This window comes from Chinchilla lanigera, unplaced genomic scaffold (genome assembly GCF_000276665.1).
Source record: "Chinchilla lanigera isolate Chin_1 unplaced genomic scaffold, ChiLan1.0 scaffold00012, whole genome shotgun sequence".
NCBI lineage: Eukaryota > Metazoa > Chordata > Mammalia > Rodentia > Chinchillidae > Chinchilla > Chinchilla lanigera.
The window spans coordinates 18,096,054-18,114,298 of record NW_004955413.1 but is presented as its reverse complement, the minus strand read 5'-3'; positions in this window follow the sequence as shown (position 1 = coordinate 18,114,298).

The following is an 18,245-nucleotide window of genomic DNA, read 5'->3' as shown; positions in this document are numbered from 1 at the left end:
ACCTTGCAATCCCCCTGTCTCGGCCTCCGAGAGTGCTGGGTTTACAGACATCTAACACCCTGCCCTGCTGTATCCTTCCTGGGTGTCGAATAAGGATTGCTTTCAGCTATTAGAAGTGTTGCCTTCCTGCAGTGTTCGGCCTCCAAAGCTGGCAGGAGAATCTCTTTCATGCTTCAAATCTCTTTTGCTGTATGTAAGACCTTAAATTAATTCAGGCCTGTCTTGAATAATTTTCTTTTTGATCAACACAAATTCAACTGACCAGAGACCTTCATTACAGCTAGAAACCACAAACTGCTTAAAATGCCTGATGCCTACAGTGACGGGTGGCATTGAGTGGGAGAAAGCTGGAGAAATAGAGGCCATCACATAGGACTCCACGAGCCACGTATGGAACGTGGCCTTTATCCCAGCAACAGTTAGAAGCCACTGGAGCGTCAAAGGTTTCTAAGAACAAACTGTTAGACTCGACTACCTGGATTTGTAGGTTAGAAGGACGGCTGTGGGAGTTGTAAGAAAGGAAAAAAAAAAAAGAGTGCGAGTCACTTGAATGCCTTTTTGTGGGCTGAAAGAAAGTCACATGATAAAATAATCACATGATAAAATAACTGAAAACTGCTGTAGTGCATGCCTGTAATCTAGGTTACTTGAGAAGCTGAGGCAGGAACTTCATGGAGTTCGCCAAGTTCAAGGCTAGCCTGGGCAACTTAGTGAGATTCTGTCCCAAAGTTTTTAAAAAGTTGGGGGAGGGGAGCGAGAATGTAGCTCCGTGGCAGGAAGCTTGTGTGAGGCCCTGAATTTGATCCTGAGGACTGCAAAAAAAGAACAAAACTCCATAAGTTACACACAAAATACTACTACATGCTCTCAGAAATTCTTCAATTTGAAAAACTATTATTGAGCACCTTTTGTATGCCTAAAAACAAAGCTTATAATCAGAAAACAAGTGACTTGTTCCTCATCCTGGGGTCTGCCATATGTATACACCCATGATTTTTTGATAAACTATTTAAGACAGAGCAAAAATCAAAATGAGAAAGAGAATAAAATTTAGGGGAGAAGGTTAGCACAGCAAAATCCATGCCACACCTTCATCCGTTGTTTTCAGTTCAGGTAAAACATTATTCTTAAATTTCCTCAAAATCAAAAGGATGCAGGAGACATGGTCAAAGTTATTACATCCACAGGCTAAACTGCCCAGGAGAACAAACATTCCTGACAGTGAGATTGAACAAAACTTTCCCCCACAGATCCTCTATGTTATTTTAAGCAGTACATTAAGGGCTGGAAAAGGTCAAAATAAAGGAGTGACCAGGGCACCCTTGGATTTGCCAAAAAAAAAGTCTTTTGATGAAGGGAAAACAGAAGATCACTGTGCAAAGAATTGGGGCAAATCTTAGAGATAAATTTATCTCTATATATGGTGTTTGATTACTGCTCATTCAATTTGTCAAGGGCTTAGGGGTTATTTTGTGATTGGAGCATTCCACATGGATAATAAATTGCTAACTTCATGCCTTGACTGACTTGCAAATCTTGGACCTTTTCAGGGATTAACTACTTGCTAAATTCATTTATCAAAATTAAAACTAGGTTTTCAGAAGAGCACCCTACAGATCCCAAGAAACCATGAAAGATTAACTTTTCACAGACTGAGCACCAGTGGGTGACATCAACGCAAGTGATTAATAGTGGGTATCTAAGGTCTGGGGGATATGCTGACAGGTATTTCCCACACACGATGGCATAAGCCAGCTACTAATCAACCTAAGAAAACACACAGCCTGATCCTCTCCATACTAATGAAACATGTCCAATGAACATTTAGAACATCTATAAGAATTCGCTTTTCACTAGCACAAGTTTTTACAAGTGCATCAGATGTCCTCAATATTTTAAAAACAAATTTCACTCTCAACTTTTTTCATCATTCCGGGAGCATCAGTGCCAGCCACAGAATGAAAACTGAAATCTAAAGGAAATCAGCCATAGCTCTTTTGTGATGCAGCTGTGGGGGAAAAAAAATGATTTTAGCTAACTTTTTTTCTCAAGGACCCCTGTGTTGTTTGAGCTATGCGCAGTCTAGATGCTTATCATAGAGAAGCATACACTTCTGTCTCCTTATCCCTTGTCTATTTACAGCCTGTGGTGCTATCTGGGGGCTTTAGAGGCACTTCATCCAAATATCCACATTCACACAAAACGTTCCACCACCTTCCCAGTACAATCCTTGACATTTTCTCTTCCCTCCCTGAGAGGCTCACGCTGTGAACCTGCTCCTTCTTGCATCTGAAATGGCAGCTGGGCTAGTTAATGGTCCCTTCAGAACCTCTACCTCCATTATTCCTGCAAACCAAACTCTGCCTCAGTTCCTAACAGGTCTGATGGTGCCCTAAATAAAGCACCACTGAGACTTTGCTTCCCACCAAAGGGTACAGGTTAGACCCAGATGGAAGTGTAAAACAGCATGTGCCCTATCAAAAGTATTCCCAGATTCCCTTAATTAGACTTTATGCAATTGTTCCCTTCGAAGTCTCCAAACCAGTGGTGAACAAGACTTTTTTTCCCCCTTGCGGGCCATAGCTTACAGTATAACCACTTAACTGGGGATCATAAGAATGTGGGTCGTGCTAACCCCATTGTTTTTATCAGCATCTGGTTAAGCTAGCATTGCTGAGCATTTATGGTTACCACACTCTGTGTGAGGTAATTTATATGCATTATTACCACCGATCTTTACAAGTCTGTGAGGTATGTTCAGTTTCCAAAAGTCACTTAAACCTGAGGAGACTGAGGTACTAGGAGCGTAACCTGCCCGAAGCTAATGATAGCAACAGCAAAAATCAGACTCTGGTCTGTCTGGTGCCCAGAACCTGGGTTGTACTCACCAATCTCTACTGTCTCCTTTACCACCAGGGAAGCCATTGAGTATGCACAGATAAAAGGATGACAAAGAAAGGCCCCTTGGATTTAGAAATTAGATGACCGTTAGAATCCTTAGCACAAACACCTGAGAGCGTTGAGAAGGGAACTACAAGTTGTTGAAATTTACAGAAGAGGTAAGAAGGGGGCTATCCACTAGCAATGGCTAGCATTAAGAAATCAACCAATAACAAAAGCTGGCGAGGCTCTGGAGAAATGGGAACTCTTCTCCACTGCTGGTGGGAATGCAGACTGGTGAAACCACTGTGGAAATCAGACTGGAGATTCCTCAGCAAAGTATGTCTACAGGTCCCATTCAATCCAGCTACGCCCTTTCTGGGTATTTTCCCAGAAGACCTGAAAACATCATATCACAGCGATATAGGTGCATCCATGTTTATAGCAGCGCAATTTGTAATAGCTAAATCATGGAAACAACCCAAATGTCCAACCACTGAGGACTGGATTAAAAAATTGTGGCATTTTTATATAATGGAATATTACTCAGCTATAAAGAAAGATAAGCTCGAGGCTTTTATAGGTAAATGTCACAACTAGAGACCACACTCATAAGTGAAATAAATCAGACCTGCATGTGTAAGCAACATATTGTCTCACTAGCGTAAGAATCTGAAAGAGTAAATAAAAGCTAGGAGATATGATAGACATTGTGAAATGAAAGGAAAATGCTCAAAAGTAAAGGGCAACTGGGATGATGGAAATGAGAAAAGAAAGAAGGGGAAAATTATGTATATATGTATATACAGCATAGCTAACATAGTTGTACTACTGACTTCTACAGCTTTATTGAAAGGAACAGTTAATGATTCATTATTTGATCAACCTTGCATGTCCATATTTGTTTTCCTGAGTAACCACTTTGCAGTTATCAATATGTAATACAACAACCATTGTTAATTTCCTGTCACCTTTTCTGTAATTCAGTATTGTTCATATTGTTTTTGTGCTATTTTGTAAATGGATGTCTGTTTGTTAATATGTTTTTGTTCTTTTATTTTTAAAATTAAGAAAAAAAGGGGTTATCACAAGCTGATTGCCCACTTTATGCTAATTAGAGAAAGGTACCCCCTTCTTGGCAAGGGTACCAGGAAACACTGGCAGATAGAGCACCCAGCCCTTGCACTTGGATCTTGGCACAAGGGGTGACTTGCCCCATATCAGGTGGTGGCCCTTGCTAGGAAGTAGACAAAGACTTATTTGAGGGTAGGGAGACCATAAAGCAAGGACCGGTGAAGAAGTCAACTGAAAATAAAGGACCGGAAGCAGTAAATAGGCTACAGCACAGGAGACAGGAAAACACCTTAGAGTTTAATAAGGAGCATGGAAAATGAAACAGGGGAAAATAAAATTTATTAAAAACAGAAGAAAGGAAGCAGGGGATATAGTGCTTGAGTGCTTGGTGCTGGAGTGCTTGCCTGGCATGCACAGACCTGGTTTTGATCTTTAAGACTAAGAAGGGAGAGGAGAAAAAGAAAGAGGAAGAGAAGAGGAGGAGGAAGAGGAGAAAGAGGGTTAAGAAGAAAGAGAAGGAGGAGGAGGATGAGAAAGAGGAGAAGAAGAAGCAAGAGGAAAAGGGAGGATGAGGATCTGATCCCTTTTGATCAGTTGAGATTAGATATTGGTGCTGCAAATTATACAGGGATGTAACATCTTTCTCTGACAATAGTTAGAAGCCCAGCAAGAAGAAAAAAAGAAAGCAAGTGGTTAGCTTCATCTTAATTTTTTAGGAAATTTCAAAATGCTTCACTACCATTTTAAGGGTTGCCAATCAAAAAAAAAAAAAAATAGGCTGTGGGAAATTATAGAAAAATAACTCAGTTCCTTCAACAAATAAATTGCAGGTTGGAAAAAAAGGGAGAAAGTAGAAAATTGGAGAATGAAAAGTATTAAGAGAAAAATCAACCAATCACAATGCATGCATGTTACTCGGAATCACAATTTTTGGACCATACATGGACTCCTGGATTCCGAAGAACAAACTTTTTCTTTTTTTCATTTTTAATTGGCATCAAAAGGCCACTGGAAATTTAAATGGTAGTTGAGTTTTGTGATATTAAGTATCATTAATATTTTTAGGAGTAGTACCAGCATTGTGGTTGTGTCTAAGAGTCCTCATGAATGAGACCTATACACAGACATATTGACAAATGAACTTCCTACAGAACTTGCATTTGTTTCCAAATAATATGGGAAATAGGGAAGTGGGTTGGGATAGGTGAAACTTATAGTCATGAACTGATAACACCAAAGCTTAATGAGAGGTCGTGTGACATTAACTAAAGTACACTGAGCATTTTTATGAGTTTTCACCTCTCCAATAAATCTTGTTTGATTCAGTGAAAAGATGACATGCGACTCCACGTCTAGTGGGGAAGGTTCTGTTCTTTCTAGTGGACAGTTAAGGAGATAGGCTGAGGAAGAAGTGGAAAACATCCTAAAAGGAGGACACATACACCAGGAAAAGTCAGAAAAATTAAAAAGACTAAAAATACAGAGGCAGAAAGGGATAAATACAAACAGAAAAAGGAAGCAGCCAAAGTGAAAGCAACGCGGATACAGACAGACTTGTGAAATTACATTACCACCTTGTGGTCTTTTAGGATATTGCCCCTGGATACTCAAACCATGCCGATTTCTCACACCTGTGGGCATTTGTGGGGCTCTGGATCCTACACACACATCAGTGGTAAATGACTGAAAGTCTATACCCGAGCTTCAGTCAGGTTTTTTGTTTGTGACATAAATCACCTCGACCCTACTAATATTTTCAGACTCGACCTGCACATATTGTCTCAGATCTCAGTATTCACTAAGCTTTACTGACTCAGTGTCCCTACTTTATATATTCGGGGTTAGCTTTTAATCTGGTGGTTCAGGATTTGATGAACGAGTCCTACTCACCTTGTATGAACCTTTAATGACTTCTTTCTTCATTTATCGTATGTTTGTGGTACATAATAATTGCATGCACCTTGGGGAATCAGCACAGATGCATCGAGCATCTTAATCGTTTTACTTCCCTCACTGCGACACTTGTCCTGCCATCCCTAGACCCCCTCCTTTGGTTTTATCATATATGCTTTCACCATTTTATCCCCACTCGAATTAATCTTAATTTTTAACTCCTCTTAGCTCCTTGAGCATTCTCTTTACCTTTTTGCTTACTTTCCACTCCACAAAAGTTATTTTGGTTGGAGTAGGTGGTAGGCAGTGGAAGGGATTCATACAGCATGGCACCACACGGCAGCAAAGGGTTCGGCAGTGTGGAACTGGTAGCTAAAATAGCCCCACTCTGCAGCCAGATAACCCAAGCCAGAATATTCCACCTGCCACAGTCCAAACGCTTATTGCTGTTGCACACGCATGTGTGCACACGCGCGCACACGGAACACGTTACCTTTCACGTTCTTCCGTGTCCATGCATACTGATGCGCTGGGCTCCGAGCCAGCCTCCCCACTTCCGGTCAGTAACCCTCCAGCTAACCCTCCACACGGCCTCCAGTCAGTTCCCCAAAATGCACATTCGATCATGTGACTCTGCTCAGTAAGTACCTCCTAGTACATTTTAACCTACACCCACAAGGAAAGAACCCTACGTGCCGACAGCTAACCTCTCATAACATAATTTTCACAGCCTGTTAGTGTCACTTATTGCTCTTTCCCAGCTTATATTCCCTGCTCCAGCCTTACCAGTCCTTGCTGTGCCCACCAAGGTCACTGTATGCTTCCGCTTCCTGCTCTTAGCACAGGTTGAGACCTTTGTCTGAAAACCACTTTTATGCCAGTGAACACCTAATCTTAGTTTGCCTTACTTAACGCTTTGTGGCTAGCCTCACTTCTCCCATGAGCGTTTCCCTGGCACTTTCACACTACCACACTCCACTCCCTGAATTGTGGTGATGTACTTACCTACTCTCTCCCGTGCCCTGCGTCCAGCCCCTTAAAACAAGGTGGACTGGAACTGTGCTGTATTAATTTCAACATTCTCAGAACCTAGCACATTGGCTGGCAAGGTGTGGTCTGCCTTCTACTCGACCACTGTGTAGAGGGATATGGCTTCCAGAAGATAGAGTGGGGGATCAAAGCCTTAATGAATAAAAGGAAATACCACTTAGGACATGTATTTTTAATGATAATTAACCTGTAGTGGGGGCTAGGGATTTAGCTCAGCGGCACAGCACCTGCCTGGCAAGTGCAAGGTCGTGAGTTCGATTCCCGGTACTGGAAAAAAAAAAACAAAAAAACCTGTAGTAGCAAGAGTTCTTTCTTCATATAACAGTGAAAAGTTATTTGAACTGTCTTGAAATACATAGAAATAGATGAAAATCGTGCATTCTGGTAGAACAAGAACTTCACTTGTAGGAATTGAAACTGACTTAGAAAGAGAAGAAGGCACAAGGACTTTGATATAAGAATGTTTGTCACACAGTATTATGGTTTAAAAAAACTAGGAGCCTAAAATGTTCAGAATAAAAGCTCCAAATTGAACTGTAGTATAGTCTATAATGAAATTCTAAGTGGTCATTTAAAATGAAATTTAAAGTTATTCTTCTCAAAGGCAAAAAAATCTGATATAAAATAACTGTGGTCAGTTTTACTGTGCGTGTGTGCATTTCTACCACGGGCTCACGCAACAGACTTAGCTACAAGCACATATACAAGATAAACATAGATATATGCATAATGCAAGTTTGAAATATATATACATCAGGCTATCATTTCATTTTTGGCTTCTCTTTACTTCCTGATTTCCCTCTAATGGGCAGGTATTGCCTTCATAATGATGAAGGAGAAATTAAGGACATTTTTTTAAGAGATGAGGAAAAGAGAAGAAGCTGGGTCCCTAAATCCAGGAAGAAAGAAGAGAATAGAAAGCTGGCCTGAATTTAAAAGAGTATCAGAATCCTACTAACAGAAAGACCTATGGAGTTTTACTGAAGGTTAAGCCAATTGGTCATATGTGCCTCCGTGTCAAGTGCTGCAATCAATATGTACTTGAGGTCAGTGTCAGTGAATGGAAATTATTTGGAGAGGAGGCAGAAAAGGTGATATCTGTCAATAGCATGGGTGAGGCTCTTCATACAACGCTTCTTTCTTTGGTGCCCCATCCCCACCTCCACACCTTACAGCAGGGACTTGGGAGAATTCTTGTTTTAAAAAGCAAATAAAATTTTAAGACGCCTTCCCATGGTTTATGGAGAACAGAAAAAACACCAGTGGAAGCAAAGCAAAATATCTATGCCATATACCTGCCCACTTCTACCTGTATTTCCATTACTAGACTACGGTTTTCCTCTTCCAACCAGAACAGACTGATTGTTTCTGAGTTCTTGGAAATTTATTTAACATTACATTTCCTCAAAACTTTTTTGTTGATTGATTGCCAAAGAAAATCCCCCCAAAAAATAATTTCTGGTATTCTTAGAATGGATATAAAAGTTTAAAATTTTTTTGTTCAGAGTGGAAAAAACATATTAAAATCATAATAGATGAACATTTCCTTCAACAGGAAAGAGAAACCAGGATGGGGGAAAGGAGAAAAAAGGAAGGGAAAAGCAAAAAATATATATATACATATATATATGATACTTCAGATAGTATCTAATTCCCCTTTGTGCATTGAAAAGAAAGGTTTGTGCTAATATTGTTTGGGTAATTAAATGCCTATATCTTGTACTCTGAGTAACTAATTTAAAGATAACAATATGCAATGTATTAACCATTATTACTGTTTTATTGTTTTGAAATTTAATTTTTTTCTTTAAAACATCTATATGCCCTACTCCCATCCCTTAAACTCCACCCTCAACACGAACATTCACTCATTGGGGCTGAGAATTTAGTTCAGCGGCAGAGCGCCTGCCTGGGAAGCGCAATGTCGTGAGTTCGATTCCCTGTACCGGAAAAAAACAAAAAAAAAAGAAAGAAAGAAAGTACAAACATTCACTCATATACTGACAATAAAGACATAAACAGCCTATGTTCTTAACGTATGTATTAATCTGTACAGTCTGACACACACAAAAAATACCACAAACTGTGGAGGTACGGGGTTAGATAACAGAAATGTATGTTCTCAGTTTTAGTGACTAGAAATCGATGATTAAAGTGCTAGGCAATTCAGTTACTGATAAGGGTTCTCTTCTTGCCTTGTAAACAACCCACTTTCTTGTTGAGATCAGTTGGCTCTGCCTGGAGGGTAAGGAGAGCCAAAGGAGCATCTTCCTGCTGCCTCTTCCTATAAAGACACTAATCTGACTGGGCAGGGGGTGCACACCTGTAATCCCAGCACTCGGGAGGCTGAGGCAAATGGATTACTGCAATCTCAAAACTACCCTGGGATACAGAGTTCACGACCTGCCTGAACTAGATAGCAAGACCCTGCCTTAAAAAACAAAACAAACAAAAACACTAATCTTGACCTCATTCAATCTTAATTACCTCCTTAGAGGTCCTGCCTCCAAATACAGCCACATGATTGGGGGCGAGGGGAGGTTAGGACTTCAGTAGATGGATTCTGGAGAACACCAACACTCAGTCCATAACATCCAAAAGCTGGCTGAAAATGGCCTATCATGGAAAGCCTAGGAAGTCAAGCTGAAAGCCAAGAGCTCCAAAGGTTTCTCCACAGTGGTTCACACGCAGAGGAGCCAAGTGGACCATCGGCTCATCTACATTCTGAGTAAATTAGAAACACGGAGCAAAGAGCACAACCAAGGGAGAGAAGTGATACACAAAGTGATAGAAAAATGTCTAAAGGTCTCTTCTTTTTTATATTAAATCTTTCTAGAAGTATTTTGGTTACTGTATCTTAGCATTATAGAACGAGAAGAGCCTCCAGAGGTAATCTTATTTAATTTGAGTTTTCAGACAAGATTGGGCACGTTCGGGGTGGCACGGCCTTAAATTAATTTGATTTTTCAAATGACACAATAAGGCCCCAAAAGCCATGGTAATTTTGGGGAGTCTTACACCCAAATAAGGCCTTTCCTTTATCCAACAACTTCTTTCCGATTTCTGTCTCTGGCGTGACGAGGAAAAAGAAGATCCATTCAACCTTTACAAAGAATGGTAAAACCAGCGACCCCTTCTGCCCCCACCTTCATTTTTATAACAGAAGGTAAATGAACTGATGCTGTCAACACCATACCAGGTAACACAAGGCAAAGGGAAACAATTCTACTGCTCTAAGCAGCAAAGGAAATTCACTGGCAAATATGGTCAAATGGTTCATTTTTCTTTTTAATGATTTTTTGGTTAGAGCTGAAACTCAACAATCTTTTCTGGCAGGACTGCTTTAGGCCTTTGTTAGGGTTATCACCAAGACAGCCTTTTACAAGGCACCTACACAGCCTTCTGTTTCCGTGGGGTGGACGACCACAAAGAAGCACAATAACATTTTAAACTCTTTCCAAGTGTCACAGAACTAGGAGAAAAAAGAGAACAGTGTGAATCAGCTTCCTAAAATGTAGCGAGATTAAAATGGCAACTCTTCATCAACTAATTACTAAATATACAGTTTTATAAAAGGGTCTAAATAATTTTTCAACAATTAAGATTCACAGTGTACATAGTGGCAAAAAGCAAATAGGAAAATTTGAGTAGAAACTGGGATGGTTGATTCATGATCTTTTGTTGAATGAAAATAATACAGGAAAAATATTTGATATGTCAGAGAAGTTTTACATTTATTCCCCTTTTGTAATGTTCCAGTTGAATGAAGGCATTAGAGGAAATTATCCAGTGTAACTGCCAATTTTTTAGAAAAATGCAGATTCTTGCCCGCCTAGAAACTTACTATAAACACCCACCTTGAAAAAAAAATAAAGTCAATAATGCTTGACTTGGGTTGCATTGACTTCCATGTAGTATTATGGGAAAACGATTACAGGTTTTGGTGGCAACTCATCTAGAGGGAAAAAAAAAATCATTTACTGCTTATTTCAATGTTATGCATGAGGATAGTAAGTTCAAGGCCAGTCTGGACTACTATGCAATTTTGCAAGACCCAGTCTCAAAATAAAAAATAAAAAAGGTCTAGGGATGTAACTCAGTGAATGTCCTGGATTCAATCCCCAGCACAATAAAATAATAATAATAATAATAATAAATTTATTTTAAATATACATACTGGAGGGTCAAGATTGCTAGGATACTAGACACATGGTCACCACTGAGAAATCAATGGCAGTTAAAAGTGTGTATATACTACCTCAATTATGGCTCAACTAAATAAATTAAAACCAAATCATCCCCCTCCCCTACAAAAAGTCTCTGATGAAAGAGTAAAATGGATTTCTAATTTCAAAGTTGTGAATACAGTTTCTCCAAGGAAGTGGCTTTGCAAGTATCAACTCAGAAAGTTATACTGGCCAACTGTCTCCAAAATATTTACCTCTCTACAAAATTAGAGCCTGTTTTGTTGGTGGCGTTGTTTTATTTGGTTGTTTTGGGTTTTGTTTCTTTTTCTTCGTTTTTTTTGGTTTGATTGGAAATATTTCTCAACTGCACATTTTTTTCATTAAGAAACATATATGGAAATCCATTAGGTACCTACCACTGTGTTAGGTTCTGAGACTATAAAAACACATAAAGTTCAAGTAGCCAGGGAGCATAAAGTCTACGCAAGGAGACACTCATCACTAGCAGGCAACTGTCATCATGACATCCCCAGAGCACTGCAGTGAGCTAGGGAAAGGGCGGAGGAGACAACTGACCAAGCAGAAAGATGGCTTTCTGGACAAGTGGCTTCACGGAGCTTTTTAAAGTTTTAACAGAGTAAGAATTAGCCTGGTCAAGAAAAGCATGAACAAAAGCATAGACTGATAAGTGCTCAGAACAATAAACAAATAGGCAAGAGAGTTAGAAGACTTAAAGGAAGAAGAGAAAGGCTGAGTGAGACCAAACCACAGACACTGATATTTTAAAAATCTTGGTTGTGGCCGGGTGTGGTGGTGCACGCCTGCAATCCCAGCACTCGGGAGTCTGAGGCAGGAGGATCATCGTGAGTTCAAGACCAGCCTAGGCTACATAAGTGAACTCAAGGCCAGCCTGAACTGCATAGAGAGACCCTGTCTCAAAAAGACAAAAATAAATAAATAAATAAATAAATAAATAAATAAATAAATAAATAAATAAAATCTTGGTTCCACATGCCTGATAGTATGAAGGCTTTGAAGCATTTTAAATAGGAAGGGATTTTTTTTTTTCTTTTTTCTTTTGTTTACACAGATTTCTCTGGAGGTCTAGTGGAAGATGGATTTGACAAGCCAAACCAATACCAGAAGACTGAGACAGAGAATATTGAAAGAAACCACAACTATCTTGAAAATTAACCAGGAGCAGCCAATGCCAAAATTCTCTCAGAATCTCAGAATTCTCTCTTTCAGATGTAAAATTATTACATCTGAAGGACAAAGAAAGAATCATCAAGACCTACAGGCAAAACCAAACAAGCATCAAAATCAATATTCTCAAAATGGTAAGAAAATTAGGCCAACGTTAGAAGTTTTCAAATGCAAGGCACCAAGTGAAAAATATTTTTAAGGAACTCAAGTGACTGCCAGTCAAGCATATCATATCACATCTTAATGTCAAAGTTATAGAAAAAGTCCAGATTGTGTAAGCATGAAACATAATAAATGCAGTATATAAATGTACTTCCATCTATTAGGGAACGAGTCTGCACATTTTCTGTAAAAGGCCAGATAGTAAATATTTTAGGTCCTGCAGGTGACATATGATCTCTGTTGCATATTCTTCTTTGATTTCGTTTAACAACTCTTTAAAACTGTAACAATACTCATACTATCACTATACCCAAAGACCATAGTTTGCCAATGCCTATACTGTACTAAAAGATGACTATTATGCAACCAGGAGATAATGAAGCAGTTTTGGTTAAAGGACTGATGCATTAGTATGTTTAACTGTGGGACTGAAAATAAAACAAAGGTTGGGACACAGATGCAAGAATATGTTCTGACATGAAAAGAATTAACTAGATAAAATGGAGAAAAGAGAAAGTAGAGCAACATTATCAACTGTTCAACAAGCTGTATTGAAAGGATACCACCTAAAATGAATAGACTAGCAGGCTATGGTGGTACATGCCTATCATGGGAGGCTGATGCAGGAGGATCACAAGTTTAAGCCCAGCCTAGGCAATTCAGCAATTAAGCAAGACCCTATCTAAAAAAAAAAGTTTTAAGTGGGGTGGGGGAGAGTAGCTCATTGCAAAGACCTTGGGTTCAATCTCCAGTACTAAGAAAAAATAAGTAGCATGCAAAGCAGCCAGGCATGATGATGCAACACCTATAATTCCAGTACTCTGGGAGGCTGAGGCAGGAGGATCACAAGGTCAAGCTCATCCTGGGCAACTTAGTGATTTAGTAAGACCATCTCAAAAATTTAAATAAAAAAACAAAATGGGGTTGGCAGGCAGCCTGGGGATGTAGTTCAGTGTGAAGGCCCTATCTTCAATCCCCAGTACTTCAAATACATATTAACAGGCAAGATAGGAAAAACTAAAAGGCCCCTATAAAAGGTACTCATATAGCTGGACATGGTGGCACACGCCTGTAATCCCAGCACTCGGGAGGCTCAGGCAGGAGGATCATTGTGAGTTCGAGACCAGCCTGGGCTACAAAGTGAGCTCAAGGCCAGTCTGAACTGCATAACGAGACCTGTCTTGAAAAGAACCCCCCGCCCCCGCCGCAAAAAAAGTACTCATGTAAGCAAGCCAGTAGGACAGTAATGTGGAACCTCTTAGAGACAAATGCCTACACTGCAACCCAAACCCACTTATTTATCACAAAGTGCCAGCACTGCAATTAAACCTGAACACTGAGGTTTTATAGTTTAGAAAAGACAATTCACACATTAACATCTTTTGTCTTGAAAGAAAAACAACACCCGCACCATAGGTTTGCTACCACTACCCTAGGACATAAATAAACCTTCTCAAGCACAAAGAATAGTAAAATAATAAAAATGCACTAGAGAAAAAAAAAAACACAGTAAATACAACGTACAATAATTTTAACAGACCAACATGGTCAGAGTTGAATCCAAGCATATCGATGACATAAAATAGATTATCAAAATGAAAACATTTTCAAATTTACTCATAGGGCAAAGTCCCATTATGACCTTTACATATCTGAAACAATGACTCAAAAAAGCTAAAAGGATGGACCAAAGGTAAAACAGACATTCTCAACCAATAAGAAAGCAAGGTTATGATTTGACATCAAAGCAGAATTCACACCAAAGAGCATTAAATGAGATGAAGGTAAAATTTCATAAAGGTCAAAGCCCGGATACACAATGAAGATGCAACAGTTAAGTGCCCAATAATGCAACAATCTACACGAAGCAGGAGCTGCAAGAGTGGAGGACAGACTGATAGAATAGAGTATTAGTGCCAAATAGATGGTGCAGACAAAAAAATACAAAAGGATGAGAAGACCCAAGCAATTAAAAAGTCAGCCTGGATGCCGGTGATAAGCCAGAAGTTCGTGGGCCCCCTACAACTCGAAAAAGCTACAGTCTCATTGAAAGTCTAGAGGCCAGATATCAGGGCAACCACAACATTCTCGAAAAATACAGAAAGAAATTCCAAGAAGTGGCAGAGAAAGGAGCACTAAAATCTGCATATATTCTCTGCTCTAATCTCTGGCTGACTTCTTAAAATATGCCTGTAAGGGGTATATGTCAAGAAGCCCAGCTAAGACAAAAACCTCAATCAGAAAGTTTAGCAGCAGCCTACCAAAAAGGGGCCAGACTTGGGGGGTTTTAGAATGCCCAAGTTATACGCCTGCTAAAATAGACTAAATCAATACTTCTCAATCATGATAGAATCGAGTCTACCAAATACCAACCAGTGTCCTGGATACAAATCAAAACTGCTAGATATGAGCTGGGTGTGGTGCATACACCTATAATCCCAGGACTAGGGAGGCTGAGGCAGGAGGATTGCCATGAGTTCGAGGTCATCTTGGGCTAGTAAGTTCAAGGCCACCCTGAACTACATAGCAAAACTGTCTCAAAAAACAAAACAAAACAAAACAAAACCCTGTTAGGTATATAAAGCAACAGGAAAATGAGAACCAAACTGAGAAGAAATGAAATCAACAGAGATGGCTCTTTGGATGACCCAGGTGTTGAAATTAGTGAAATTACCGTAATAATGTTCAAGGATGTAAAGAAAACTATGGTGGTAGTGTATAAGAATCTCAAAGTTAAAACAATAAAAAAATCAAATGAAAGTGCTAGGACTGAAAATCATAGCAGAAGTAAAAAGAAATTAGATCAAGATGAACGTAATTTGGAAATGCTGTGGGAGTCAGTCTCTTAATAAAAGACATACATTTGTAGATTTAAACTCAAAACCCAGGCGGGACAATAAATACAAATTACACTGCAGTGCATCATACTAGCTTTTTGAAAGCAACTGCAGGAAAATAGCACACAACATACAGAATAACATTCCTTTGAAAGACCAGCTGTCCATCGGGGCATGTTTTATTCTGTCATTGCTTTCCTTGTGGCACTGTCATTGCTTTCCTTGTGGCACTGTCATTGCTTTCCTTGTGGCACTTGTCTAGCACGCTAGACACGCCACCGCCGAACTACATTCCCAGCACTCCCCTCCCCACTTTAGATTTTCAAACAGGGTCTTGCTACATTGCCTAGACCAGCCTAGAACGTTTGATCCTCGCAGCTTAGCCTCCAGAGTAGCTGTGAGTACAGGCGGGTAGCATTGTGCCAGGCTTAGAATAGTTTTCTTAGGAAAAGAATTGAGAGGTAAAAGAAATTTGTGTGTCAATTTTCTTCAAATAATTGACAAGAAAATGAGAAAGCAAAAAAAGCAAGAGAATGAACTTTTCTTGTGGTTCTTTTGGATGCCTGAAATGAAGTTAAAAAAAATGGATATAGAGGAGTATCATTCATTCTAACTGTCCACTGATGGAATCCAGTAGCAACCCAGTAGCAACGAGCACACCTGACACTCAGATCTTGGTTTCTCAACACCATTCCCTAATTGCAGGAGGGGGGGTGGGGGAGTGTCACAGCTCCTAAAAATAAGTTGAACTGAGGGCTGGGGCGGACAAGGTAACAAGATGACCCTGGAACACTGTATGCTGTCAGAAAAGCAAATGCTCAAAAATGATGTGGGCATGATGAAAGGATACAGAAGCCCACTTAAACGAGCTCCTAATTCCCACTGGAACTTGAATAACAAAACTACTGTAATGTAGCACAGCCCATAAAATTGAACATGCATCTGTATTCTATTATAGTTGAGTAAATAAATGTAAGGCAGTAAGGCTCTTCCTTATAATAAAAGTACAATTTATGAACGTAGAAGAAACATTAGCAAACACAAGAACTGTTGTGGGCAAAACTCACCAATGGATGCTAAAATAAATAATGAAGGACTTGCATAGTTTCAGAGTATCCCTCTGTCGAATATCGAGTTAAATAACCCTTAGCTATTGCAGGCTGATCAAGCCACAATCTCCCAAGCAAGAGGACAGTGAAGGCTTAAATAAATGAGACAATGGAAATGATTTTAGGGCTCCAGGAGGGACTAACTCTCTTACAGCTTGTATATTCTCTGAGTTTAGCCAAAGACTTCTCTGGTGGCCTGTATTTATTTGGTTTTCAAATATAGGAGGAGGATACTCAAGAAAACATGGCAATCTCACAGGACCTTGGGAGAATTTTTCCTAGTAGTAGATGATGTCAATCAGGAGAACTACTTTATCTTTAGGTTGGTATTTATTGTAGGAATGTGGAGCCTGCAGCTGCAGTCTCCTTGTAGCTAACTGGGGTTGGAGCCAAATGTCCTCAGCTGTGGTCTTCTCTTGCCCTTTGAGGTGTCACAGCTTAACAGGTAAATACAGGCCTCAGGGTGACCAGGGACTCACAGAGGTTTACTTACTAGGAATCCACTGCCTATCTTCAAACAAGGTGCCTAAGCTTCAGACAACTCACAAGGAAACACGGAAAGCCAATTGGTTAATATTAAATCCAACTCATAGCCACTTTGTAGTGGTCTCCAACATCCCTCAAAATATATTTACTAATGAAAAGGGAAAGATAGGGATAAACCTGGAAAATACTGCTTTACATGATCAAGGTTAAAAAAAATCACTACAGTTGAGCATTCCTAATTTGAAAATCCAAAATCTGAAATGCTATGAAAGCCACTTTTTAAGCACTGATATGAAATAAGGATTCACACCAGGAAACTATTTCATTTACAAAATTGCTTTTTTAAAAAATAGTAAATAAACAAATAAAAATATAAATAAGTGTGAAGCCAGACATGGTGGTACATGCCTGTAATCCCAGATACTAGGGAGGCTGAGGCAGGAGAATCACCAAGTGGGGCCAGACCCTGCCTGGAAATACAATTCAGCAACTGCTGGTTCAATTCCCAGTATGAGGTAATGAAATTACCTTCAAGCTGTGTATAAATCATAAATTTCATGTTTAGACTTGGCTCCATCCCTAAAATATCTCATTATGCATATGTAATATTCCAAAATCTAATTATCTGAAACACTCCTGGTTCTAAGCAGATATATACAAGGAATAACTCACCTATGCTAATTTACATATTAACAACTTACACCCTCATGAATGTTATCCTAACATAAACGTACACTGTATAATCATGTAAGGATAAAGGGAGAAAAGTCTAAAATGTAGTCAGAAATGCTGTGACTAGATACTGGAGGTACTGCTCTCAGACTTTTGGCTAAGATCAAGTACAGAAACTGAAGGTGTCAGAATGGACTCACAATTTCTAAAATAGGTACTTAAATATAAAGTTATATATATATTTCCTTGTTGTTCTAGCAAAAAAGACCTTGAATCAGTCAGTGAGATCTAAGCAGTAATGAACGTACTTTAGTTCTCGGACCCCGATTTCTAAATATCAGAAAAAAAAGAGATTCTAAAAGGAACAGACCCTTTGCAGAAATGGTTGACTACAGGGCTGAAGCGGGAGATGAGTCCAGAACATCTTGGTTTGCCAGAAAGTACAGAAAAGGAACCGTATTTGATGCCACTTCCCGAAAACAAATCCAATAGATTATCATCTAAGTGATGAATCCAAAATCTGAATGTATACTTGAAGTACAGCCACATAGATGACAAAGAGGTGTGTGCACACCAAGAGGACCAGCGCTTATACTAAAATGCTAATGCACCTGTAGTACAAGGTGAAACTGAAATGTCATTTCGCAGCCATCAAAATAAAGACTGGTGGGGTAAGGAACTATCAACTG